Source organism: Dermacentor silvarum, chromosome 1, assembly GCF_013339745.2.
Source record: "Dermacentor silvarum isolate Dsil-2018 chromosome 1, BIME_Dsil_1.4, whole genome shotgun sequence".
NCBI classification, from domain to species: Eukaryota; Metazoa; Arthropoda; class Arachnida; order Ixodida; family Ixodidae; genus Dermacentor; species Dermacentor silvarum.
In genome coordinates this window covers 51,087,952-51,114,873 of record NC_051154.1, presented here as the reverse complement: position 1 = coordinate 51,114,873, position 26,922 = coordinate 51,087,952, and the positions used below count along the sequence as shown (strand labels likewise).

Sequence of the window (26,922 nt, the reverse complement as noted above, 5' to 3'; positions counted from 1 at the left end):
TATCGCCCAAGGTTAGCGGTATAGAAAACATCATGCTGGCAACTCTGGGCTGCTCACCAAAATTAGCTCTTTCATGTACCCAGAATGAAGGCCGAAATTCCCTAGTCAAGTCGACCAGTTCAACAGGCGAAGTGAAACTCGCTGTGCATATTTTTTCGCTGCTGCCCATATGATTAATGATGGACCCGCCTATGTGTATTGCTCTGTTTATAATATTTTCTGTGTTTGTTTTAGCCAGGATTGCGTTATCTCGCGAGCGCTCACATGAATTCACGGGGAGATTGTTAAGACTGTCAACAACTTCATCTTCGGCGATGCCTTATGTCTTGTGTAGCATGTGCGATCATTTGGATGAATCGTCTTGGTGGCGACCCTTTTTGTGTATGTTTATTTGACCAGAAATTTAGTTCGCTCCGCGGTAAAGCTTCAAGCTCTTTCTGTGTTCTCAAATTGCGCAATCTGTTCACTGTTCACATCTGTGCACCCACTAACCTCATGATTCCAAAAAGTCACGTTAGAAACATGATCTTTCCGTTTTCTTGAACCAGTAAGCTGTTGCCGGTTAGAGCTACGGGAAGTCCGCGTGGCAGGTCTTTGAAAAAGTAAGGCGATCGACTGTTGCAATGCACCTGTAGATCGTCAGCGCGTTTGTCAACGCAAGTTATAGGCTAACTTGTGAATCGATAAGTCGTGAAGTGTGTGCTGCTATGAGATGCAGAATATGCAAAGGCACAAACGGAACCGAGATCGAGTTTTCTCAGACGTGCAAATTTTTTATAATAATCGGTTCAGGTCAGCCTGCTAGCTGGAACCATGCAGTGCTGATGACATGCTGATTGCAAAATAAACTGCACCACCATAAGTTCAGCAACTGCCTTGCGGAATAGATAGCATTACATTTGCTAAATGTGTTGAGCATCGACAAGATCGAGCGACCTACAGAACGCTGATTTGCGCACAGCAAGGTATGTCAAGGACGGGTGGGCTGGGCCAGGGAAGCTAAGAAACCGCCACAACAAACAGGTGGGAGGGCAGATAGGTGAATGGCTTTGGAAGTCCACGCAGAAACAAATATAGGAATGCTAGGCGCCGCCACGCCGTTCAAAAATCAGGTGAATGTTGAAGAGTGCGACAGTGATTAACGTAACAGAAAATAATTTTAAGAAGGGGGGGGGGGGGGGAGAGGGGGGCGACAAAAGGCGTCAAGAACGAGTCGAGAGAGCGTCTCGTCACTGCCCGATCGCTCAACACCAGACGGCCGTGGCCAGTCGCCTAGCTGAGGCTCACCTATCCTGTCGTAACACGTGCTAACTTAGATTTCTCATAAATAAATGCAATATAGTTTCATTTCTCTTCAGAATAAGCTGCAAGTGTAAACCTTGCGCCTACGTTCATCTCCTGCGTGCACACGTTGAAATCTGGCGCACGCACGTACGAGGAGGGGGAGGCGATAAGAAGGCGAGCGCGGCACGCCGTCGCGTGATTTCACTAGGGACATCTCCGCCTCGCAAATCTAGGGAACCGCACAAGACGAGATCTGGCAACACTGGCGTGTTCTGGTGGGGATTTAGTCGCTCCCGTTGTGCGATTGATTGAGGCATACCTCCAACTTTCTTGTATCGTTCAGTGCGGTGTGCGTCGCTCGAGCTCCTTCTGCGACTTGCGCGCGTCATCCTCGTTTCAAGCCCTCAGAATGTTTAAGGGGCTGAAGGAAGACGCCCGGCATCGTCTAACATCGACGAATGAGCCAGTCGGACGCAGTTCTTCTAACAAGCTCCGAAGGTCGAGCGACGCCGATGCGCCGCGCTAAGACTAATGGCGCCGGAGTGGTCGGAGACGCTCGCTAGCTCGCCCCGCAACGCTGTTCGCGTTGCCGCCCAACCGCGCTGCCACTGATGGAGGTGGTGGTAGAAGGGGAGGAAATCACGGAGAATGAAGAAGGCTAAAGCTGCACTGCGCTCACGGCACGCCAGCCGTCCCGAGTTGAAGAGGCTACAGTGCAGGCCGCAGAGAACGCGCCAGACACCGAACGAAGAACCGGAAAAACCGCAGCCAAGTCCAGGGCTCGACCGCGACCACTCCCCAGGAGCAAACCACTACCGAGTCCATCGCCCGGGGATTACAAAGTCGTCTTGCGGCCACAAACAGCAAACTCCTGGTATTCGGCCCGGCGAAACTGTTTTAGAGCTGTCTGCACTACGGCGCAAGACGGAGGAAGTCATTGCAGTGGGTCAACTCAGGGTGTACCCCAGCAGCAACACTGCACTCAGTAGCACGCCGTCCAGAGCCAGGGCTGCGATATACAACTTGAAGGTCCTCAAGGTCGACCAACAAGAAATCCAAGTTATCGCTACCGCAACGGCGCCTGAGATTTCGTTTAAGGGGATACTGTACTACGGCAGTTCCGATGAAAACGACGTAGCGATAAAGAATTTCAAGCAAGAAATCCAAGGAATCCAGCTTGTTGGAGCGAGGCGCCTAGGGTCCTCAAGGCATGTGGTGATCGTTTTCGCCGGCACATAACCGGAGTATATGGGATAATGGGGAGCCACTTGGGCTGTCCGCCCGTTCCGCGCGCGTGTCGAGGCATGCTTCAACTGCCAGCGGGCGGGACATAGAGCAGAAGTGTGCCTACAGGAAAGAAAAGCCAGGTGTAACAGATGCGGGGACGAATCCCATGTCACACCGGAGTGCGGCACGAAGCCAACGTGTGAGGCTCGTTGCATTGTTTGCAAACGAGGGCACCCCACTGGTGGCAGAAACTGCAAGCTCAAGTATTATTACCAAATGCAACTGAAGAGTAACATCGCGACAAATGGGGGCAGAGCAACTACAAGCCAGCCCAAGGAGAGGATCCATGCCGGCACAGCGTCTCAGCCCAGCACACGCCGTGCAGAGCAACCACCTTTCACATGTAGACCAAAACAAGCAAAGGGACACCACCCTGGGAAATCAAGGCGCAAGGAACCTCGGTATACGGTCGTCCCGCATAGACGGGAGCATAACACAGGGGCACTTTGCCAGCCACGGTCGTGAAACCAGCGGATTGTCCTCAAGGGCCAAGGGGCAGCCTGGGCTAGGCGAGAGGATGGCCTGGCAGCCCCCTGCAGCCGGACCAGACGACAGAGGACCCATCGAGAACAACGAAACGGTAAGGGGGCTCATTGGAGGTCGGTGGAGGTCGGAGAACTTCGAAAGCAGCTCAAGGCAGGTAATGCAGTGATGGAAATGCTGCTCGAATTGCTCCAGAGAAACGCTGCTACTTGCTGCACCAAACTGTCATTTTTGTTGGTAACTGCTACGAACCTGCTCCGAAATGGTGCTGAGTAATTCGATCTCGTACTGTTTACCAACTGCTGCTGTGGCAACTGTGATATGCGACTGATTACTTTTACATTGTGATGCTCAGCTTTGTCGTATTTGATCTCATTTCTGCCACAAGAACTGGCATTTCGAATATATAGCTCATTTAGCTGTATTTTCGAACTTGACATGCAGACTATTTTGGCAAAGTGTGACAGTGACTGAGATTACTTCGATCTCATACCGATTCGATTATCAACTGCTGCTTTGGCAACGGTTAAGCCCAAACCGCATGAGTGATTTTGTGTGCGACGGTTGACGAGCGACGGCTTCGACCGACGCAACAGGCCATCGCACGAACAGATCACTCGTTCTTGTCGCTCAATCGCTTGGTTCTGAAAATCTAGAATTAGTCGCTCGGAAGTGCTGTGAGCGACTAGCCAATAGTGCAAAGCCGGAACAGAATTTATATCAGTCAGATACTACCGATTGTCACACGGAACAAGCAAAACAACAAAATTTTGATACCTGCAAGAAGAACCTAGTGCAAGACCTTTAGAAACGTTTATGCTGCTCTTTACAGTAAAACACATCAACTTAAATTATTAAAGCACACGTCACGCCAGTTTTGGGGCGTATTTGCTACCCTTCTACCGGCAACACCGGTGCAGAGACGTCACTCAAAGTCGTCGTGCGCGTGCGGTACGACTTGTAGGCGACAGCCATTTCCATCGCGTCGCTTGTCGCTGTCGCACCTAAGATTGCTTGCATGTGGTTTATACTTTATGCAATTGTGGTTTTTTGTATAATGTGGTGCTCAGCTTTACCAGTTTCATCTCATTTCTGCCACAAGTACTGGTATTTTAGATATATAGCTTGTTTTATTGCATGTTCGATAACTATCCATCTTCTTAATTGTTTCTTGCGATTTGCATTGATTAATGTATGTGCAACATGTTTCGTAATAAATATTGATATTTGAGACACTTCGGTGATGCTTTTAACTGTAGGAGGCGTATGACATATTTTGCGATCTGCTCCGAAAACACGAATAGCTACTCCAAACTAGCATTTTTTTTCTGCTCCGAAATCTCCAAAAAGTAAAATGTGGCTTCCATCACTGCTAAAGGCAAAATTAAGGCACTGGAGCACCCGAACTCCACCCATCTGACACCTGCGGCAAGGGAGATCGCGGCTAGTGTCCGCAGAAACCCGGTGGAAATTATGGAAACAAAGCATGTGCGCAAACCAAAAAGAAAAATGACGGAAGAGGGCACTTGTCAGCATGCGAACGCCACCAACCTCATACATAGGATCGAGGCGGTAGAAATCGCAGTAGCAAGCTTAGCCAGAAGCTTGGACGAGAAAATCAACTCTAGGCAAGTAGTGATGCAAAAGACGCTCAAAGCATTTCGGGAAATGTTAAGCGTGAAGATCGCAGAAGTACTGTATCAAGTGGGCAACAAGGAGGCCTCACAATCATCGTTTTCTCTACCAAAAGTCGAGTTGACCCTATGCGGAGAGGTCTAGCGACGGCCATAGCAACAACCAAACAAACGTGCCCAACGCTAGACCAGAAACCTATGGCAGGAAAGACAACTTAGTCCTGCAGTGGAACTATAGGATGGATGGAAAAACTTTCTCGTGGAACTGTAGGTCATTCACCAAGAAAAACACAGCTCTACAGTTCACCATCACCGATTTTGACCCCAAAATAGACGTCATTGCGTCGCAAGAGACAGAAACTGCAGTGAAACTAGCAGGCCTCGCGAGTTTTAGTGAGCTCCCGACAACAAAAAAACCCTGCACGCGAACAGCCATTGCAGTGCAAAGAAACATAACTGCGGCGTAAATCGACCTGGAAATCGAAAATCTACATTACACATTCATACAACTGATACCACAAAGCAAGAAGCACAAGTGCCTGTACATATTGTATACAACCCACCGCAATGCAAAATGATACCATTTGCCTCGATCATGAGGAAAACGAGAAAGGAGGCGGTAGACTCGCAACTCCTAGTGCTTTGTGATTTCAATGCCCGCCACACTCTGTGGGGCTATGCAAGTTGTACAAGGAAGGGAAACACCTTGGCGAATGGGGCAAGTAACCATGAGTTGATATTGCTCACGGACCCTTCACAGCCAACAAGGGTCGGGAACAGTGTATCCAAAAATACATCAAACACATTGCCAGACTAATTGAGGGAGCAGCATGGTCAAACGGAAGCCTCAGTCTCGGCAGTGATTATTATACAGGGTGTTTCAGCGAACACTTTCAAAATTTTTTAAAGGTTGCCTGTGGCAGATACCGCAAATCTAGTTAATGAGCTGGTCTACTCGAAGAGGCGGACATTACTTGCACAAAAAAATGAAACGCATAATGGACTAATTAACAAAAATCACTAATTAAGTTTTTAAATAATTACCTGATGGCTCATATTACAATTTACAAATTGGAGCCGTGGAGTTCACAAGGCAGATCCACTTAAAACGAACTCTCACGATGACACCAGTTTCAAGATATTAATTCCCGAACTTTGCGGAGAAATGCATTGGCGTTCCAGTTACTTCTGTGCTTCAATGCATAAACCGATGTTTTGTTAAGCAAACAACTCGAACGCCAATGCATTTCTCCACAAAGTTCGGGAATTAATATTTCAAAACTGGTGTCATCCCGAGAATTCGTTCCAAGTGGATCCGCCTTGCAAACTCTACGGCTACAATTTGTAAATTGCAATATGAGCCATCAGGTAATTAGTTAAAAACTTAATTAGTAAATTTTTGTTAGTCAATTATGCATTTCAATTTCAAGTGTTCGCTGAAGCACCCGGTATATTAGACATTACCACCCGCTGGATACAAGAATAAAACTCCTGTCAGACATAGCACATTGGACATATTCAGGTGTAAACGAAATCGCCAGGCAAATAATCTAGAGGAATGGACCAAAGCGCTAATCCAAAACAACACCGAGGAAACCACGGTCGAGGCGCCAATAAAAGATGACTGGCCCAAACTGAACTCCAAGCTGACCAACATGTGGCAGTAACAACACTCCAGGCAGAATGGATCAAAAAATAAGCACAACTGCCAAATTAGATGACAACTAGCTGTAATCAAGCAGGCGATGCTAAAGTACTTGCAAACACTTAGCTCCATCCAATGGATATAGCTATGCAACCACATAAACGGGCAGCACGGAACTAAGAACCCCTGGCTGCTGTTCAGACACCTAGCAGACCCGGAAATGCCAAAGGGGAAACTGCCCAGCGGATAATTAAACTACTTAGATCACACCCCTCCAGGGACGAGGAAATCGTCAAGGAACTCTCGGACCGCTATATGAACACAACAGACCGCAACGTGTACATTAAGTACACAGGCGAAACAAACAAGAACATCGACGAGAACATCACGAAAGCAGAGGTCAGTGCTGCACTCGCAGACCTCAAGACCACCTCTGCGGCCGGTGAAGATGGCATCAGTAATAAAATGCTAAAGAACTTAGATGACAGATCGCTCTAGAGCGTCACAATATTCAATCGCATCAGGAGCACAGGGGAAATATCGCACTCCTGGAAAGAAACTAAAGTCATATTCATTCCGAAGCTTGGAAAATAAAGTGAACCTCGAAAACCTGCGCACGATTTCCCTGACCTTGTATTTGGGCAAGGTGCTGGAAAGAATCGCTCTGGAGGAGGGCATTCTCCGACGGCTGCTGCGTATGGCGCGGTAGCGCGAGCCATATTTTGCAAGCGATCTGCGATGGGGATAGAGTGCGAGTGCTCATAGATTTGTGCACGCTGTGTTTTCGCCGCTTACCTCGAGTTGAAGCGAGAGGCAGCATGCAGGTCAATTTGCTCTCTCCTGCTGCTGCGATTCCTCACTCCAGCGTTTAGACAGCCAGTTTCCGTGGTCATCGAGTGAGACGTGTTCATGCATGTTCGCGTGACACCATGTTTGTTAATTCAGTTAGTAAGCGAATGTTTACAAGTTTATACGGCCGATAAAACTACACTTGCTTCGTATAGATGTCTACTAATTTGCTATCGCAATCGATGCTTCGCTTTTCGGGCGAAACTGCGAATTTTTGTTCCAAATCCGCAATTAGCCCTTCGCGATATGTCAAAATGTCTCGCGCCTCGCCGATGTGTGCATAAAAAGATTAGAATATTTTTACGGTATACTGGCCCTGGGAACAGAGACGGCCGCCCGCTGAACCCGCGGCAGCGTGAGCCTCCCTAATATCTATAGTTCGCTCACAGTGCCCTAAGCCTGCTTTTCGTTATCTTGCGCCTCAGCTAGGGAGCACCGCGCCACTCGGCTCACTCAACCGTATTCTAGTACACTCTAAATACAGCCGGTCTGGCCGTTCCGACAGTGACAACAGCCGTGAGTGGCCGGAGCGCCGGAAGCGCCAAAGAGTCCAGTGTTAAAAGCAGGAAAATCGCGAGAAACTGTGCTGGAAGCGCCGTCGCGTGTTCTGCGGAATGTGAACGGCCACACTCTTTCTGAGAACAAATCGGCTCGCTGTTCGTGACCACTGCCGAAGCGCACATGCCGAAGCCGTTCTGGTGTAGGGTGGCGCAATTTCGGTCAAATTTCTGTGATTGGCGCAGTTTGGCGTAGGAATCTGGGTTTGTATCAAAATGGCACAATTGGCGCAGGAGTCCCACCCCTGACTATTGCAAAGAACAACTGGGAAAAAGTTTGGACTCGGAGAGGAGGAGCTCAGAGCTTTAGAGGCATGCAGGCTGATCCAAGCATACTTCATATGCAGAATTGCATATACATGCCCCTTCCTCTAACTGAAAAATTCTCGCATGAGCAAGATGGACGTCCTGCTCCGCAGTGTCTACAGGGTAGCCATAGGTCTGCCCATCTGAATTGGTAATGACAAGCTCATGCAGCTAGGACTGAGAAACGCAGTTTCAGAAATCATACAAGCATAAAGGGCGACGCAGTGGTGAAGATTGTCTTGCATGCAACAGGGGCATGAAGTCTTGAGGATGGTAAGCCTCACCCCACACACTGGCCCAAGCAAAAGATCAAAAATACCAAGGAAAGTAGAAATCAAAATTCCACCCCTACCAAAGAACATGGATGTTCAGAATGCTGGCAGACGGCAAGCAAATGCAGGAGCCCTACGAAAATCATTTGCTGAAAAAAGCAACGGCACATAGACGCGTCAACCGTCGGACTAGACAAGTATTCGATCACGGTGGTATATGTCAGCGGCAACACCCTATGGTCTGCAACCATAAGGGCTGGATCCATAGTTGAAGCCAAGGAGGTGGCCATAGCATGCGCATCAAAGGCACCAGACTTATTGTGACAAACTCCATGTTGGCAATTAATAACTATGGTCTGGATACGTCGGCCTCCCTGCAAAAATAAGACTGACAGAACCAGAATTGGTAGTCAAACTACTATGGGTCCCAGGCCATGAGGGTAACCCCGGTAATGAAGCCGTTCACCTTGCAGCCTGCGCACCCACAAACCAGGTGGAGGGGCAAACTTCACTAGGGAACCAAGAAGAAAAGTACCTAAGCTACGGAGATCGTCTTAATTGACTGAGAGAGGAAAGATGCCAGTACTCCACACCTTGCAATGTGCTTGATAGGGAACTGTCAATTGCCATAAGAAGGGCGCAAACCTTGAGCCCTAGACGGCTCGCTGCCATTCTCAAGGACAATAGCGTCTCAAGCTGCAGGTAATGTTGCCTAGAGTAGGCCAGCCAGGAACACATTACATGGGGGTTCGCCAATAACCAACCACCCAAAAACCTGATGCGACGAGCCCCCTCGGCCGAAGAGTGGGAGAAGGCGTTAAGGAGCCTAGGATACGAAGAACAAAGCTGGCGGAATGGGTGGCCAAGGTAACCACCCCATTCCCCTTCTATATTTAATGAAGTTGTTTCCTTCTCCTCCTTGCTCGACCTGCTCACACAATCACTGCATTCGTTCTCCACATCTTTGCATATCAGCTGCCTGTCATAGCTTTACGTGACCGTCTACCAGGCCTGCATCACACAAGCAATTCGGGCTGCCCTTGCGAACTTTTCACACGTGCACGCGTGGGTTAGCGGCAAATACAATGCCATGATAGCTTTTGGGTGCCACTACATTAGAATTTTAGCATTCAAAAGGACTGTAAAATCCCTTTCTCGATTTTACGAACTTCTCGGTTTAACGAAATAATCTGACCGTGGTCATCATTAAATCGAGTTTAAAATGCATTCCTGTTCCTGTGATTTGTTTCTTGCGCTGAATTTTCAGACACCTGCCAGGGTAGCTTTGTGGCATGGCATTGCAGGGCTACGCAAGAGGTCGCGGGTTCGATTCCCGGCAATGGCGGCCGCATTTCGATGAGGGCAAAATGCAAAACTCTTATGTACCGTGCATTGGGTACAGGTTAAAGAATCCCAGGTGGTCAAAATTAATCCGGAGTCCCCCACTAGCGTGCCTCATAATAAGATTGTGTGTTTTTAATTATATGGTGCTTAGGAGATGTCGCCTTTAACTGGCGCCGGCTACTCCTTTTCACATAGAGATATGAAAAAAAAAATAAAAAAACTTCAAAGCATTAAAACTAAGTCAACTCCAAACTACAATAGTCCAGTCACCTAAGTACCCTAATGTCACACTAAAGGTCAATCAACTCAGAAATACAGCAACACAAATTCCATTCGCAAGAGTGCACGAAAGTCAGCACCAAGTCTGGTTACAAAACTGCACTAAAATCAGGGCAGATAATAACACATGGATTAGATTCAAACGAAGGTGGATGAATCCAGCCATTGAATGGGCCAAAGTCAGGTCAAATTAATCACAGAGTGAGCTTATCACAGATTAACACTCTACTTGTTAGTTGCCAAGAATATTGCTCGCTTCTAGAAATCTTTGAAAGGCCAGTAATGCTCGTAATACCAGTAATGCTTCCTGAGGCTGAAGGGCTTGCAATCCAATGCCATTAAATCGTGTGCCAAACATTGTCTCTTGTGTGTATCGTGTCGCCGACATTCTAACAGATGATGCTGTATATCCTCATCTGCGTGCCACCTCAAGTGCATTCCGGACTATCGGCTCTTGAAATTTTTTGTATAACATGTTCTGTTAATGCTGTACCGAGCTGCTGAGAGTGAATCAGCGTTTCAAAGGCTCTGTTTGTATCCAATATGGACGGGAGTTTAAATTCAAGCGACGGGTCAATGTGAAATAAATGTGATTCCGAGTTCTGATCAAACCATGTCCATACCTGCCAAGTTCGGAGCAACTAAGTCCGGCATACATTTCGACTGAGGGGGGGGGGGTCAATCGGTAACACCCCCCCCCCCCCCCCAAATGTCGATATTTTCAAGTACTGCCACATGAACTTCATTACAATGTAATTTACAAATGACCACATGAACATCAAGGTCTCACTTTTGCAAGCATTTCGTTGTTGCTAATTTCGCCTTCGAAAATTTTTAAAAATTTAAATTCTCGGTCTTGCATCCCACAACCACCATCTATTATGAGGCACGCCATAGTGGGGGGTTCCGGATTAATTTGGAACACCTGGGGTTCTTTAACATGCATTTAATGGACGGCACACGGGTGCTTTTGCATTTCGCCGCCAACGAAATGTGGCCGCTGCGGCGGAGATTTGATCCCGCAAGCTCGTGCTTAGCAGCGCAATGCCAAAGCCACTAAGCAATCACGGCGGGTGTTCAAAAATTATTCAGATAATGATTGATTGTAAGAAATTTAATTTCTTTCACATTTTGCAAGGTTAAAGTTTCCCAGCGACTTGAACAAGCGACACATAGACGAGCGGCACTGTGTCCTCATATTTTTCACGATGTTAAATTGCCGTTCGCACTCTGCATTGCTCACTGGTATCAACAATATACCTAGCGTCACTTCGGCTAAGCACTACATTAAAAATACTTGAAGATACTTCTGCGCTAGCACTCCTTACTTTTAAAGCCATGACTGACCGTAGGCCTATGCAATGCCAGAGCGGCTGACGCCGAGGAGAACAATGGAGAGTCTAGTGTTACTAGTTGCGGAAGGCGGCATTCGCTGGCTAGCTTAATGAGACTTGGACCACTAGGGCACCCAACAACCCCGTCGGCGTAAGGAGCGGCTCTGCAGTTAACGAAGTGGCGCATGTATAGCGTTTCCCTACTACTTTCTTAATTTTGCGCGATGAAAGTTGCATTTTTTTTTTTTTTGCCAAAGTGGCCTGACAAAGCACTAGACTTGGGAACAGGGCACAACAGCCAATTTCTGGAAGATTTTCCTGTCAACTGCACAACCGGAAGAAATGGTCCGAATCCGGGAGTCTCCCGGGTAATCCGGGAGACTTGGCAGGTATGCATGTCACTCTGCAACCACAGGCTGAGACCTATCTTAGTATATGCCACAATTTGCTTTGTGTTAAGAGGGAAACCAGATGGGACATCAACATGTGCTTGTCCAGCTGCCTTGTCTAGTGCAACATTCCCAGGAATATTGCAGTGACCATGCATCCATTGGAATGTTATTGTGCGATTCTCTTCATTTTCTTTTGCAAGTTCCTTTAATATCTCGTAAACTAAAGATTGTCGTTATTGCATGTAAAACCACAGAATTTTATTTACTTCTTTATGTTTTGCATTTAGGACGATGAAATGCATCCGCAGCTACCAGTTCCTTTCACGTGTAGTATCACCGCAATAGAGATCATAGTGATAATGAAGATGGGCGCTTCACATTTCTTCAAAAAGACTTATCCTATAGCCCATGACGCAGCTCACCTACACCTCAGTTGTGATATCATCACGCTGGTACTAGGATTTCAGCGCGAACGTAGGACGCAGGACAAGACTAAAACCGACGAGGACAAGTGCTGTAATCTTGTCCTTTGTCCTCCTTTGGTACTGTAATGTTGCTATAGAAAATTAGGAACTAGCCCAATACATCAAGCTTCGAAGTTACATTGTCACACTTGTTTTTCTTGTAAATGGTCCCTTTTACTCTACGCACTGCAGGGGATCACCCGACCGTACCATTAACATTCAGGTCCCAAGAAGCATGCAGCTAGCTAGTAGACGTCTACCTTCCAGCTTGATCTAGCTAAGGCCACAGCTAGTAGACTTCTTTAGTAAGAGCTGTACTCTAGCTCATCTAATGCTCCCTCCACTTACGGCTAGTAGCCATCTTGGGAAGCACTGCTGTAGCTGGAGTGTAGACATTAAATGTTCAGGCTTGTTTCAGCTTCGCAGGTGCTATAGTTAGCTCTACTTACCATGTGCGATTCTACTTCCCCTTGTTCCACAGGCCATGAGTAGATTGCACTGCATGTGTGCCTTATGTGCCAGTAGACTTGCACTGATATGAAAATGCATGGATCCATATGCAAAAGCCACATATGCCATTTCCAAAGCAAATACCGTATTTTCTATTGTATAAGACGCATCTTTTTTCGATCTAACTTTTCGTTGGTGCATCTTATAGAACGGTGTGAGCTATGTATGTTTTTTCCAGAAAAACTGCCGTGAAAATCTGATTCGATGTTATGGCCACGCAAAGCGCGCTGGTTGACTTAATTGCTACGGGTTCGTGCATGGCTATCGAGGTACTGGGTTCTTCTCGTAATCGAGTTTCCGAGCACTATGCGAGGACTGAACAGCAACGCAAGCGGCGACAGGCCGACCGCGAGTCGACAGACCCTGAAGTCGCCGCATCTGCAGATCGCTGTCAAGATACAGCGCGCACCACTACACAAACTACGCAATTGCTACTCTGGGGCCGTATTCTGAAACATTACACTTCGGCGATAGTTAGCCTTACGCCTTCAGGTGCACGCTGATTGGCTGTTTCAGCAAAATTGGATGAGCTGATTGGCTCGTTGAGCCCAACGCTATTCAATTATGTTCAACCAGCCAATCAGCGCGCACCTGAAGGTGAACTATCACCAGAATAAAACGTTTCAGAATACGGCCCCTGGGGCCGTATTCTGAAATACGGAGTCATGTTTTGATTAGGAGGCTGACCATTTTTGCTAAACGAAGATTCTTTATTTTGACCCTGGAAGAATTTGTTGCTATCTTCTACTGACAACCGGGAATCCCATGCAGAAAGATAGTTGATGAGATCACAGCTACGCAACTTCCTTCTTCGTGCCACCTCAGGGAAAGATGCAGCTGCTTACACAGGGATCGATAAATGGTTTCTAGTGTTTTGCAAGAGTTAACACGGGACATGAAATGAAAAACAAATTGTGCATCAAAATTATTACTTTATTTTAAAATCAATCAATGCACCTAAGAGAAATGCATGAAGGGAGTATTGACAGAAAAAATTTTGTACCCCACTTTTGTGCTTTTTTTCGGTAGTTTGCCGACCCCACAATTATGACATGGAGCCTCAATTCCTTGAGCAGCACAATTATTACATCACATTTTATGCAGCTAGTTTAATATGTACTCCAAGTGCAGCACTATTTTAGACATGAAGCAGGAGACTATTCACATTGCCGAAACCGTAGTTGGAATTCATGCGATGTCATAAACAACTCAAGCAAGAGCCAGTTGGCTCAATGCAGTAGTTGATGGCGTTATAATAAATAACCTTGTCACTAAAAGCTGTCCATTGCGTGCTTCTTTTTTAAATGCTGGACGACTCTTTCCCGTTACCTTGTTTAATGTTAAATGATCTGTTTTCGCAGCATGGTCATAGTGTGTGTGTGTGCACGTGCGTGCGTGCGTCAGTTGTGCCTGGTACCACGAGACCACCACAGTGAGTATTGGTGACGTGAATAGACTTCTGTTTTACATCCAGAGCCACACTACACTTCGAACATGTTTTGAGCTGTCACACTAAAAGGGAATGTATTAATAATATTTCTGTATTATTAAACAAGTAATTGAGGCTTCATAGCATAATTACTGATTTGACAGCTATCCACTGCTGGCATAAAACCTAGACAAAAATTTTGTGGTATACAAAAAAAAAGCAAGTACTCTCTTGTTAGCACAAACAATGACAAAACAGCCTCATTGTCATTATTTTGAATGTCAAATTTACATTTTGTATGGTAAATTTCAAAAGGGAACGGCCATTTTCCTTACTAACTAATAGGATAACATAAAACTCCCTTCCTGAAGGCGTTCATTAATACATCGGCCAGTTTGGCCGACGTACTCTTTCCCACCGATGTATGAATGATCACCTACAGGAGCATAAGCTTTCATTGAAATACGGTTATGGCTCAAACTTGCCTCTTCATTGCAAGGCCTGCGGCAATGAAAATAAACAAGCATGTGAAGCGAGGCTTCATGATACAACAATCTTGTTAAAGTAAAGACTGTGGCGCGTGAATTGTTGGAAGCCAACCAGATTAAGAAGACAGGGGACACATGTGTCAGCTCTCCCCGTCTCTGAATATATACACAAATGAAAGCATGTTTTTAGATAAGTTTTAGATTCGCGAATCCTTTCATGCATATCTTCAGTGTTCTCGCGCGTGCGCATTCATACAATCAGTGTTCCGCCTTTTTCGTCCCCCCCTCTCCCCATGGCTATATATTCAACCACCTTTGACTACAATAAACAGTTGCAAGTAGCGCCTTGTCCTGTCTTTGTTCCTTCTTAGTGTGCTGTCACTGCTGGCGCTTCATCTTTTGAAAGCTATGCACCAACTAGCCCCACAACGTGTTTTACTGGAATTCACCTTTGAGTTTTTATTTATTTATTTATTTATTTATTTATTTATTTATTTATTTATAATACCCTCAGGGCCAGAGGCATTATAGAGGGGAATGTTATAAAAACAAATGTGGTACATCGGAAGTAAAACAACGTAGGGGGGGGATTATTATGAACAAAACACAATGCTGCAATGTCACAAAAATAAATTCCTGGTTATACAATGTTAGGTGAAGTTTGACAAAAAAGGCTATTATCAAACAATGTTAGGTAAAAAGGCTGTGATGAGTAATATTTACAATATCAGCGGGAAGGTGGTTCCAATCTATACATGTTTGATGGAAATAAGACTGGGAAAAATTCTTTATGTTACATAGATAGGTTACATAATGGGGTCTTGTAAAGAATTGCGTGTGCAGTGTACGATGATGATGAAGCCTATGAAAGAGCGCTAGACGTGCCATTCTACGTCGAACAGACAAGGGAAGACAAAGATTAGATTTCATGGAAGAAATGCTCGCAGTTCTATTATCATTACAAAAGATAAATCGAACCGAGTTATTTTGGACAAGTTCTAAGCGCGTTTTCAGGTTTTATGGCAGGGATCCCATACAGAAGTAGCATATTCTAATTTACGACGTATTCGAGTTTTATAGAGTAGATGTTTTAGGTTAGATGGTGAGCTAGAGAAGTTACGGCGCAAGTAGCCTAACCTGCGGTTAGCGTTGTTAATGACGTATTCGGTGTGAATTGCCCATGACAGATTTGTAGTTATATCTAAGTACTTGTAAGAGTTGACTGTTTCTAAAGGAACATTGTTTAATTGGTAAGTGGCTTGTTGGTGAAAAACACGGGAAACATGTAGCACTTTACATTTGTTAGTATTTAGTTCCATTAACCACGAGTCATACCATTTGGATATTGCATTAAGATCGAGTTGCAACTTGTTAATGTCGGTTTCATTGGTTATTTCGTGAAAAATAACACAATCGTCAGCAAACAAGTATACGTTAGAGGATAGTGTAGCAGGAAGCTCGTTAATATAGATGAGAAAAAGGAGAGGGCCCAGAACTGAACCTTGGGGAACCCTAGAATGTACATCACTGAAAGAATTAAAACCATTAGCTGTAACAAACTGAGTGTGATTTGTTAGAAAAAAACTTAATCCACTTGAGAAGGTTAGGATGTAGATTTAGTTCATTTAATTTGTACAAGAGAAATCTGTGGCAAACCTTGTCACATGCTTTAGAGAAATCGAAAAAAAAATACAATTGGCAAAAAAACGATCCACAATTTGATGTAGCTCGTGACTGAATGAAACAAGTTGTGTTTCACATGAAAATGTTTTGCAAAAGTCGTGCTGAGCTGGGGTGAAGAATGAATTATACTCAAGGAAATTAACAAGGTCAGAAAAAATGATATGTTCAAGTAGTTTACAACACGTATTAGTGAATGAAATGGGACGGTTATTATTTGGTGAATGTTTGTTACCTGACTTATGTAGAGGAACCACTTTCCCGACCGTCCATTCTTTAGGTAGTGTTGACGTATCTAGGGACTGCTGAAAAAGCTTTGTAAGAATAAGTGAACTAACAACATTAGTACTTTTTAAGAATTTTGTGTTAATTGAATCATAGCCAGGAGAAGAATTAATTACGAGAGAATTTATCAGTTTTAGGACACCGGACCTTTCAACAATAATTGGAAGCATTTGTATATAGTCATATTCACATGTGGCAGGCAGAACACTTTACACTTGGTAAAAAAGTTTTTGGCAAAGGTTTCGTTTAAGAGACCAACAGTGTGGTCACATGGAAGACGGGAACCTGAAGAGTCATCCAAGGCGATGTACATCGGTCACTAGATGGTGGATTGATAGTTCTCCAAAATTTTTAACATTATTTGTTAGCATTGATGGAAGAGTGGTAAACAAAAATTTATGCTTAGCAACCTTCAATGCAGTTACCTAAGCATCAAATGCTAATTTATGAGTAGCCCACCTCGATTCAGTGCGTGAGCTTTTAGCCAAGCGAAAAAAACGTTTCGATTGGCAAGCCGCCTGATATGCACACCATACCAGGGGCCTTGTGGATTTACAATTTTGTGAGTCAGTATGTGCTTGTTGGTTAGTTCATTTACTTTAGACACAAAAAGGTCCCAGTTAGTTAGAACTGAACGGTTGTCAAAGTCAGGGAGGAAGTCTAGAAATGAGGTTAATTCTCTGTTACTTGCATCAAAGTCAGCGTTTTTGTAATTGTGTATAATCTTCCGTTGTTTAGTAGCTTTGGGAATTGATGAGTTGAAAGTGAAATGAAGACAATGATGGCTTATGCAGATGATGCTCAAGAAGCAGTTTTGTAGCCGGTCTGCCCCTGTTTTGATAGTGTGACAGCATATTAGCTCACGTTGAGTTGTTCCTAGCAGCCTCTAAAATTCAGACATTGATCAGCTGATGCAGGTAGCACAAACTACCTAAATTAGAATGGCAATAGCACAATAATAGCAAAATAATAGCACATTTCCTATTAACAGCCTTAAGCTGCACTGGCTTATGTCAAGGAAACAGTTTAAATATGATAGCTCACTATTCAACAAACAAAATGCACCTTGTTTTAGCCTTGTTTCTTGTCTCAAATTTATTATCATTGCTTTCTCTCTGCAGCCAAATTAACCCTGCATTACTACATGGTCACATTCAATGACAGCTGTGAATCGCTTCATCCAAAGTTTTCCTCTTGCAGTAGGAAAGGTAGAATGTCACACGAACAATGATAGCTCACTCAGAATTTAAAATATGACATCCAAGTGAAGACATGCGCTTTCAAAAAATAAGTAAATGAATAGATTCATATGCTCCAAACAAATCACACTACATTTACTTCACACTACTATGACAACACTGCAAGCGACGCAGCTGTCTTGACAGTCACATGGGTTAGTGCAGCACATAAACCATTCAGTAAAAATATAGTGAAGGCCAACTGACGTTAAAGGTATCTTATGTAAACAATTTTTAAAAATAAATTTATTTATAAATAATCAATTTTTAAATTTAAAAATAAATTTCGCTTAGGAAAAGTCACAGTACTAAATTACTTAACCTTGAAATTGCAAGTTTCATTTAGCTAATGTGTAAAGCTGATAATTTTTTGCACTCAATATGGAGCAGCCCGACAGATTTTTGAACCACAGCTCCCGTCGTAGTCTCAAGGCCAGTACCATATTCAAATTGCAAAGAGGGAAAAGGTAAAATATGCTGTCAAACCTAAAATAACTTCCAATCAGAAACAAGCTCCGTGGATAACTGCATGAATGCGGCAATCCGAAACGTTAACTGGCGATTTGAACGATGTGAACGGCCCAATATGCCGTTCAAATCGTGGTACATGATTTCCAGCAAATTAGGAGCCCTTCAATCATATAATAAAATCACTTACCGAACCGAAATAAAGCGATGTTCTTGATGCTGTTCTTACGAACACGATTATAAGCTGCTGTCACCGCAGCCGAAGTTCCTAATGCGTCATAAAGAGCGCGAAGCGGCACATTGGCCCGTAAGCACCGCTGCATGTGGCACCACCCGTACCTACTGGCGCTAATATTTTCTCATGCATACATATTTTTATATTAAAACAACTTTAATGCACAGCTATGTTTTTCTAACAGCATGAATTTTATTTTTGTACTTTCTCTTTATGAAAATATTAAACTGCGCACCCCCTTTGCCGGCTGCAAGTCGCAGCAGGCTATCAATGTGGCGCCAGATGAGAACGGGCGAACGTGCGCGCGTCAAAACGTGCGTAGGAAATCTATGAAGAACCGGCTTCCGCGCGGTCCATTTGTGGTGCTGATTGCACTGCAAGGGGTTTCATATGCTCAACGCAGCTATCCCCTCACAATTTTCCGAAGCATGCCGGGCAGCTTCAGCGCTTACAAAATTGACCGTTTCGCCCCCACTCCTTTCCCGTTCACTCTAGGATAGTCGAGCCCGAGCCCCCCCCTTTCAGATTCAATGAGTCTACCCTGGATTTTCCCTAGCAATGCCTTCGCAATTTTGACGCTTTTTTAAGTAATTGTAACTATTCATGAAAATTGGGGACGTATTCTGAAACTTTCCACTTCGGCAATATTTCGCTTTTCGCCTTCAGATGCGCGCTGATTGGCTGTTTTAGCAAAATTGGATGAGCTGATTGGCTGGTTGAGCCCAACGTCATTCAAATTTGCTCAACCAGCCAATCAGCGCGCATCTGAAGGCCAAAAGCGAAATATCGCCGAAGTGGAACGTTTTAAAATACGTGCCCAATTTTCATGAATAGTTGCGTATGTATGCTTATGAGCTACTGAGGATTTTCTTTAACTCCCTTGTGGCTTCCCTTGAAACAGCATAATAAATTTCTGCTCTTTACTATCATTGTACAAAACAGGCCTCAGCGGCAGGCGGCCGTTACCTTCGGCGACCACACGTGTTTGCTGCCTGCCGTTGGTACTACATGCATTGCCTTCATGCCTAATCGTGGAGTGGACACACTTCCATGAGCTGAATGCGAGGCCATTAGCATTTTTTATTTTATTTGAGACGTCATTGAACGGCGTTGAGGCGACTGTCATGCGATATTTTTCGGTTTCACTTATTTTTCATCCGTAGTCGCAGCCTGCTGGTGGTATTTACGCGCTCATGTTTAAATACAGTGCATAATGGTGAACCACATATCCAGTCGGTAACGGAATTACACATATTCAAGTTGCAAAGCGGGAAAAGGTAAAATGCTGTTAACAAACCTAAAAGAATTTGCAATCAGAAACAAGCTCCGTCGATAACTGCATGAATGCGACAATCCGAAACGTTAACTGGCGATTTGAACGGCCCAAAGTGCCGTTCAAATCGTGGTACATGATTTACAGCAAATTAGGAACCCTTCAATCATATAATAAAATCACTTACCGAACTGAAATCAAGTGATGCTCTCTCGTTAATCTTGCGACCACGATTAGAAGCTGCTGTCTCCGCGGGCCAAGTTCTATTGCGTCATAAAGAGCGCGAAGCGGCACATTGGCCCGTAAGCGCCGCTGCATGTGGCGCCACCTGTACCTACTGGCGCTAATATTTTCTCATGCATACATATTTTTATATTAAAACAACTTTAATGCACAGCTATGTTTTTCTAACAGCATAAATTTAATTTTTGTACTTTCTCTTTATGAAAATATTAAATTGCGCGCCCCCTTTGCGGGCTGCAAGTCGCAGCAGGCTATCAATGTGGCGCCAGATTTGAACGGGCGAACGTGCGCGCGTCACAACGTGCGGAAGGAAATCTATGAAGAAGCGGCTTCCGCGCGGTCCATTTGTGGTGCTGATTGCACTACAAGGGGTTTCATATGCCCTATTCACGCAACTATCTCCTCACCTTTTCCGAAGTATGCCGGCAGCTTCCGCGCTTACAAAATTGACCGTTTCGCCCCCACTCCTTTCCCGTTAACTCGTATGTATAGTCGAGCCGACCCCCCCTCTCAAATTCGTTGAGGCTGCCCTGGATCCCCCCTTGCAATGCCTTCGCAAATTTGACACTTTTTCTAAGTAATTGTCTTCACAATGGCTAGAAGCGTGTGGCTTGGAGACATCAAGTGCTATCCATCTTAAATATGGCTATAAACTATAGCTTGTCATAGATCTAGCCTGCTCAAGCTTCATCAAGCTAGCTAGTAGCCAACTTGTCCGTCCAGGGATATTTCAAGTATACCGTGTTCGGCTACGTCAGATACAACCGACACCTATTTTTCCAGGCATCAAATAAGATGTTCAGGGGGGAAAAATCAGGTTTCTTGGATATGGAAGTTGACGCCATACAGCTTGGCCACTACAATGGTCGCTCTTTGTCTCATATGTGCTTGTATACGGCCTATATACGGCTGTCGAACGAAAATTACGCAGATTCCTCGCACTGTGGCAATCGATGTTATTCGAAGCGTTTTGCGGGTTGTTGAATATCCAGCATCGTTTTAAGGTTCTGCAAAGCGTCACCAGATGCACCAACATGTTTATGTAAGGCGAGCAATTGTGTGACGCGAGCGTGTGTATGACGACAGCAGCAAGGCGATGCCGACAATAGAAGAAACACCTGTTCCGTTACCACCTGATGGCGGTACAGTGTCACATACAGCGTCTCAAGCCCGCTAGACATCACGAGAGAAGCATATAGGGAAAATGACGTGCTCTCGCTTTTATAACCAACTTGTTGCTATGCGACGTGATGCATCTGAAGGGTTTGTCAATAAGTTTGTCAATAAACAGTATATACGCACGCAAAGCAGCTATACGGTCACGTCCTCTATGAGTCTCTCTCTCTCTCTCTCTCTCTCTCTCTCTGCTCGGTGAGACCTTTAGTGGAGTGAACGGATGGCCAGCCAAATGGGGCGCTATCTGGTATAGAAATCAAAGCAATTTTGCGACAAAAGCGGCGTCTTTTGTTAGGCCTGGATGCAATCTTATAACGGTTCGGAAAGCAAATTGATCGCTCTCTGTTTCTTCGCGTGAGTGGTCAGAATCATGCTTTCGTCACCAAAAACGCGATTATGATCGACCCGCGACGGCAAGCGAACGGTTCGCTTTTCGAACCTTCTAACTTAATGATCGCACCCCTGGGAATGTCAGAGCAAGCGCCCGATCTCTATAATGACGGCAAACTGTCGCCAATACTTTGCCCTCAAATAGATGAGATTATGTGAAAGTTGGTGCTAACATTTGTTTTGCTGTCGGGCGGCATCGGCACCGCCATGTTACGCAATAGCTATGCAAGCCCGCATCGCTGAATCCAAAAGATGTGAAATCAGGGGGAAAAAAATGAAGAAAAAAAGCCTGTGCAAGGCGTGAAACATTGAGGGAGCCTATATTATATATGACATCGCGTGCCACTCCCTGCGCGAGAATTTAAACGCATCGAGATATTTCCAAATAAAGGTTTTTACAGAAAGCGGCGTTTCATATTTTTTTCTATATTTTTTCCCTCTTCTAGCGCGATTTTCTGACATACTGGATCTGGACCGCGATTTTGTAGCGATTCCTTTTTCTATGCTAATGCTTTTCGGCGCTTCTCGCTTTCATGAGTGGCCTAGGGTGCCACGATGTCCTCCTCAGCGGGGGAGGAGGTACACATTGATGCGGATCGCCGCTTGACCACGCACGAACGCGACAAGCGCCGAAAGGCATTGGCATCGGGAAATGGCGTCGCTACAAAACAGTGGCCTTGATCTCGTAAATTCAAACGGGACGCTTAAGCGCCGCAAATACTGATTTTGACGTCATCAGCAAAAAAATTGTCGCAGTTCCACCCGAAAGGCGACGCATCAATTGCGATAGCAAATTAGTAGAGCTATACGAAGTAAGGATAGTAGTTTTATCAGCTGTATAAACGGACATGCAGCAGCACCAGCAACGCGCAGAACTGTTGTCGACGCCGTCGGCGTTTTATCCGCGTTCGCACCGAACGCGCGTGGCGTTGGTGACTGTTGCCGGTGCCTCTGGCGGCGGCTCGGAGGTTTTCGACGAGATCAGAATGGGACACTCGTCATGCAGCGTCGGAAATCTTACCTACCTTCTCGCCTCGCAACGTTTTTATATAAATACGCATTTGGTGCCGCAGCTAAACGTCGCCTCCCCTCCCTCCCTCCTGTCCCCCCACGGCATTTCGCGCCACGGAAGAAGTCGCGTTTGCTCTCTCTATATATATATGGTGATTGTAACGGAGGAAAGAGACGCAGCCCTTCGGGGAACACGGCGGAGAACGCGCGTTTGTTTGCTCTCCGACGTGCGCTCGCTCCCCGTGAAAGCGCGCGTCCCTCGCGCCCTTTCACTCTCACGTACAGCGTCCGGCGTCATAGGGAACCCCACGCCGATGGCGACGGCAACGACGACGCCGACGGCAGAAATCTGCTTTGGAGTGTCCATATAATTGCTATCGCAATAAAATGCGCCACCATGCCGCCATATCTGACTCAGAAAATAACGCTTTACGCATGCTTCTTGGAACCAGAGTGAACACTCCAAGAAACTGGTGCGGCTGCATTAATATACGTTCAGGCGCATAAATTAAAAACGCCATCTCTGCAATACTGAATGTTTTACAGACCGCCATACGATGCGAGACGGTTCCACCTGCAAACTTGAGTTTGTTCAGTGTGACAACATGCGGATATAAAGCACTTTGTTCCAGATGCATGTTTCAGATTTTTTAAAGGAGTAGTGAGACCAATTTTCGAAGTCGAAATAATTTGAGGGCGATTTCTGTGGACACGCACACATCTACAAAATACCAATAGCGCGTGTAACTTGAAACAGATTAAAAAATTTTAAGTACGTGCGGACAATCAACGGCAACGTACAGCACCCCGCCGCATCTGCATCAACGTGGGATGTCTTCTACACATTTGTAGCCAAAACATCTTTATGGTACGAGTTTTTTTTTTTTTTTTTTTTTTTGCAATTTTGCTTACGATCTACGAGCAGACCGTGCTGCTTGTGCTTATGCTCGCCCCCGGACTACGGTGTTGTGCCGCTACGCAAGATGCACTGCTAGTAATCCTCAGCAGTCGCTCATGGCGGAATGCTGCCCGGGACGTGCTCGCGCGTTTTATTGCGATAGCAATTATATGGACACTCCAAGCGCATTTTTGCCGTTGCCGTCCGCGTGAGGTTTCGTATAAAGTCCAACGGCGATAGAACCGTCGCTGCGCGTCGTACGCTGTGTGTGCGAGTGAAAGCGTGCGAGGGTGAGCCGGCACCGCAGATTAATCTCGTGCACGCGAGAGAGGAAGGTGGCCGGAAGATGGTTGTTCGCTTGCGGGGCACGGAGACGGTAGGGGTGCGGCTGCTGCCGACAGAGCTTCCGCGCGGGCACCTTATCTTGAAAGCGATCTGCTATGTGGCGGAAGGGTGCGCCCGCGGGGGCCCTCATCTTCAAAGCGATCTGCGATGGGTACAAAGTGCAAAAGTGCATGCGCTGTGCTTTCGACATTTAGTTCGCGTTGAAGCGAGACGAGAGCCAGCGCTAAGGTTAATTTGCCCGCTGCTGCTGGCGAGCTTTCTCACTCCATCGTTTTAAACAGTTTCCGCGGTCATCGAGAGAGATGTGTTCTTGTTTACCTGTGCGTGCGTGACACCGTGCTTGTTTATTTCGTTAGTAAGCGAATATTTACAACTTTATACGGCCGATAAAACTACTATCCTTTCTTCGTATAGCTGTCTACTAATTTGCTATCGCAATCGATGCTTATCATGGCAAACATAACATTCATTGTCTTGGCGCTCTTTGGCCACATTTGGCCCTTGCGCCAAGAAAAACACCAAATATCATCATCAGCAGCAATCGATGCTTCGCCTTTCGGGCGAAACTGGGACTTTATGTCATCGCTGTCGCCGTGATGTCCCGTGTAAAGTCCGAGGGCGATAACACCGTCGCCACGCGCCGGTACATCGGGTCCGGGATGAGTTTGTACTGGCGGCGCCGCGAATGTGCTGGCAGGTGACGGCCGGGCTGGGCACTGCAGGTGCTGCCGCCAGCTACTTTGATTTAGTATGTTTCGTCGTTTTTTCTGTTTTGAGTTGGCGAAATACCCCGTGAAACCAAATGTGATCAAACATGTTGTGTTTTATTGCGATAGCAATTATATGGACACTTCAAGCGGATTTCTGCCGTCGGCGTCACCGTGAGGTTCCGTATAAAGTCCAAGGGCGATAACATCGTCGTCGCGCGCTGTATGTGCGAGTCAGTAGCGCACCCAGGATCTCTGTCAGGGGGAGGTTGACAGTTTGCCAACACCATCTGAACAGCACTAATTTCGATTTCTTCACGGGAAATTGTCAAAAAAATGCGCTTTTTGCGAGTGTGCAGACGATTGCGCGTCTTATATCTTAGTTGCAGCACTCAAATGCGTAAGGAAAGAAAAGGGTTAAACAAATGGGGGGATAAGTTGGCCTCAGGGGGGGGGGTTACAACCCCCGAATCCCCCCCCCCCCCCCCGTCTGTGCGCCACTGGTGCGAGTGAAATCGAGCGGGGGACGCGCGCTTTCATGGAGAGCATACGCACACACCAGGGCCGAAAACGAATGTGGATGCCTTTATACACCAAGCATATAAGACAGCGCTTAACCTCCCCAGGCACACGCCAAACAAGCGCCTCCTTCGGATGGGAGTACATAACGCACTTGATGAGCTCACGGAAGCCCACCGCACAGCCCAAAATGGAGAGGTTGACCTCTACCACCACAGGACGGCACATCCTGGACAACGACTAAGCACGACCTCAGAGGAAAATAAGACACGTTCCTTACCATCAGACATACAGAACTGCCTCAGTATCCTCCCGCTGCCTAAAAACATGCACCCCGTGCATCACGAAGCGCGCAGGCAGGCCAGGGCAAGAACCCTCTACAAGCAACACCACGATGACCGCCTCACGGTGTGTCCCACACAAACCGGCCTATGCTGTTAGTGTAGTGTCACATCAGCTTCGTTACACCACAGCAGCCACAATACAGGCACGCACATCCCTAGAGGCGGAGGAGGCTGCCATAGCCCTGGCCATATCCACCACTGCTGCAGGGGCTATTCTTAGTGACTCCAAAACTGCAATCTGCAACTACTCCAAAGGCCGAGTTCATGAACCGGCAAGGAAAATTCTTAATCGTCAGACCCCCCTCATACAAATTAAACTCATCTGGGCGCACGCGGGCCATCCAGGCAACGAGATGGCCCATTCCGTCGCTCGAGTAGCCGTCAACCGAGCCACGCCGTCCAGTAACCTGGATAACGCCAGAGACCGATTGGTAGCATATCATGAGATCACCCTCCACTACCGCGAAATGTGGTTTACATATCCTCCCCCACACAAATCCTTAACCAAATTTCAGCAAACTACCTGGCGCCAGCTTCAGGCACAGACCTTCCTCTCTCCAGCTTTTCTTGCCCTGGTTAATCCAGGCCTATATCGACAGGAATGTACGCTCTGCGCCGCACCTAGAGCCAACTTTCAGCGCATAATGTTCATATGCCCTGAGCTCCAGCCGCCCTCTGAGTGGCAACTCACCGACGTCGAGGGATGGGAGACCGCGGTGTCTAGCTCAACCCAGCCGACCAAATACGGCTGGTGGACTGGGCTTTGAGGGTCGCCGAGGGCCACAAACTCCCGGCCACCCTACGCGCTCCTGAGCCCCCTCACAAGTAGTACTGTTACCTAAGGCTCACGAACAATAAATGTTTACCACCACCACCACCACCACCGCACGGCGGAGAGCAAACGCGACTTCTTTCGTCGCGCGAAAGGCCGTGAGGGTATGGGAGGGGGGTGGGGGACACTGTGCTGAGGCACCAAATGCATATCTTGCTGCCAGAGCCAGCCAGAGCGCCTTAGTTTTTTTGTTTTGTTTTCGGTTTGCTCCACCCAACGCGTGACGCACTTCCGTCGCGTGTTCGTTTTACTCGGGCTGGACCAGAACCAGCCAGGACGATTTTGGTCTGGCTGCTCTCTAGAAGTTCTCTGGCTAGCAGGTGACAAAAAGAGGTGATGAGCGCTCGCCGCCATCTTTGTGGGGACTTGACGGATTGCAACGCGCGGGCGCTTGAGGACTTTTACCTCGGTAATGGTTTGCGTCGAGCACTACCGCGAGCCTCCCCGGCTGATGTCGTTTTGGCCTCAGTGAGCGCTCGCGTGCTCGTCGGCGTGGTGCATGGATCGCTGATTGCATTACTTCTGGCGTTATCTTACTAGGATTCTAATGGCACGTACACACTAGCGGCAAAACTCACGCGCCGTGCCACCGGCCGCAAGACACAAGCCGCGAAACAGGTCTTTCTTGCCGCGGGTGGGATCACTCCTGGACCGATTTCTTGCGGTTTGCCTCGTGCCACGGATGAAGGAGACCAATGAGAGCGGCCCGCTTCCATGACGT

The 26,922-nt window shown here is 46.4% G+C and overlaps 1 protein-coding gene across 1 annotated transcript in view; it reads right to left on the bottom strand.

Annotated features, from left to right (window-relative positions):
* Window positions 1-21,668, bottom strand: part of LOC119438277 (E3 ubiquitin-protein ligase Topors) — a 43,336-nt gene extending 21,668 nt beyond the window's left edge. The window contains exon 1 of the mRNA XM_049667852.1: window positions 19,924-21,668. The gene's annotated coding sequence lies outside the window, so the exon portion shown is untranslated. The remainder of the gene's footprint in view (window positions 1-19,923) is intronic.
* Window positions 21,669-26,922: the final 5,254 nt, after the last annotated feature.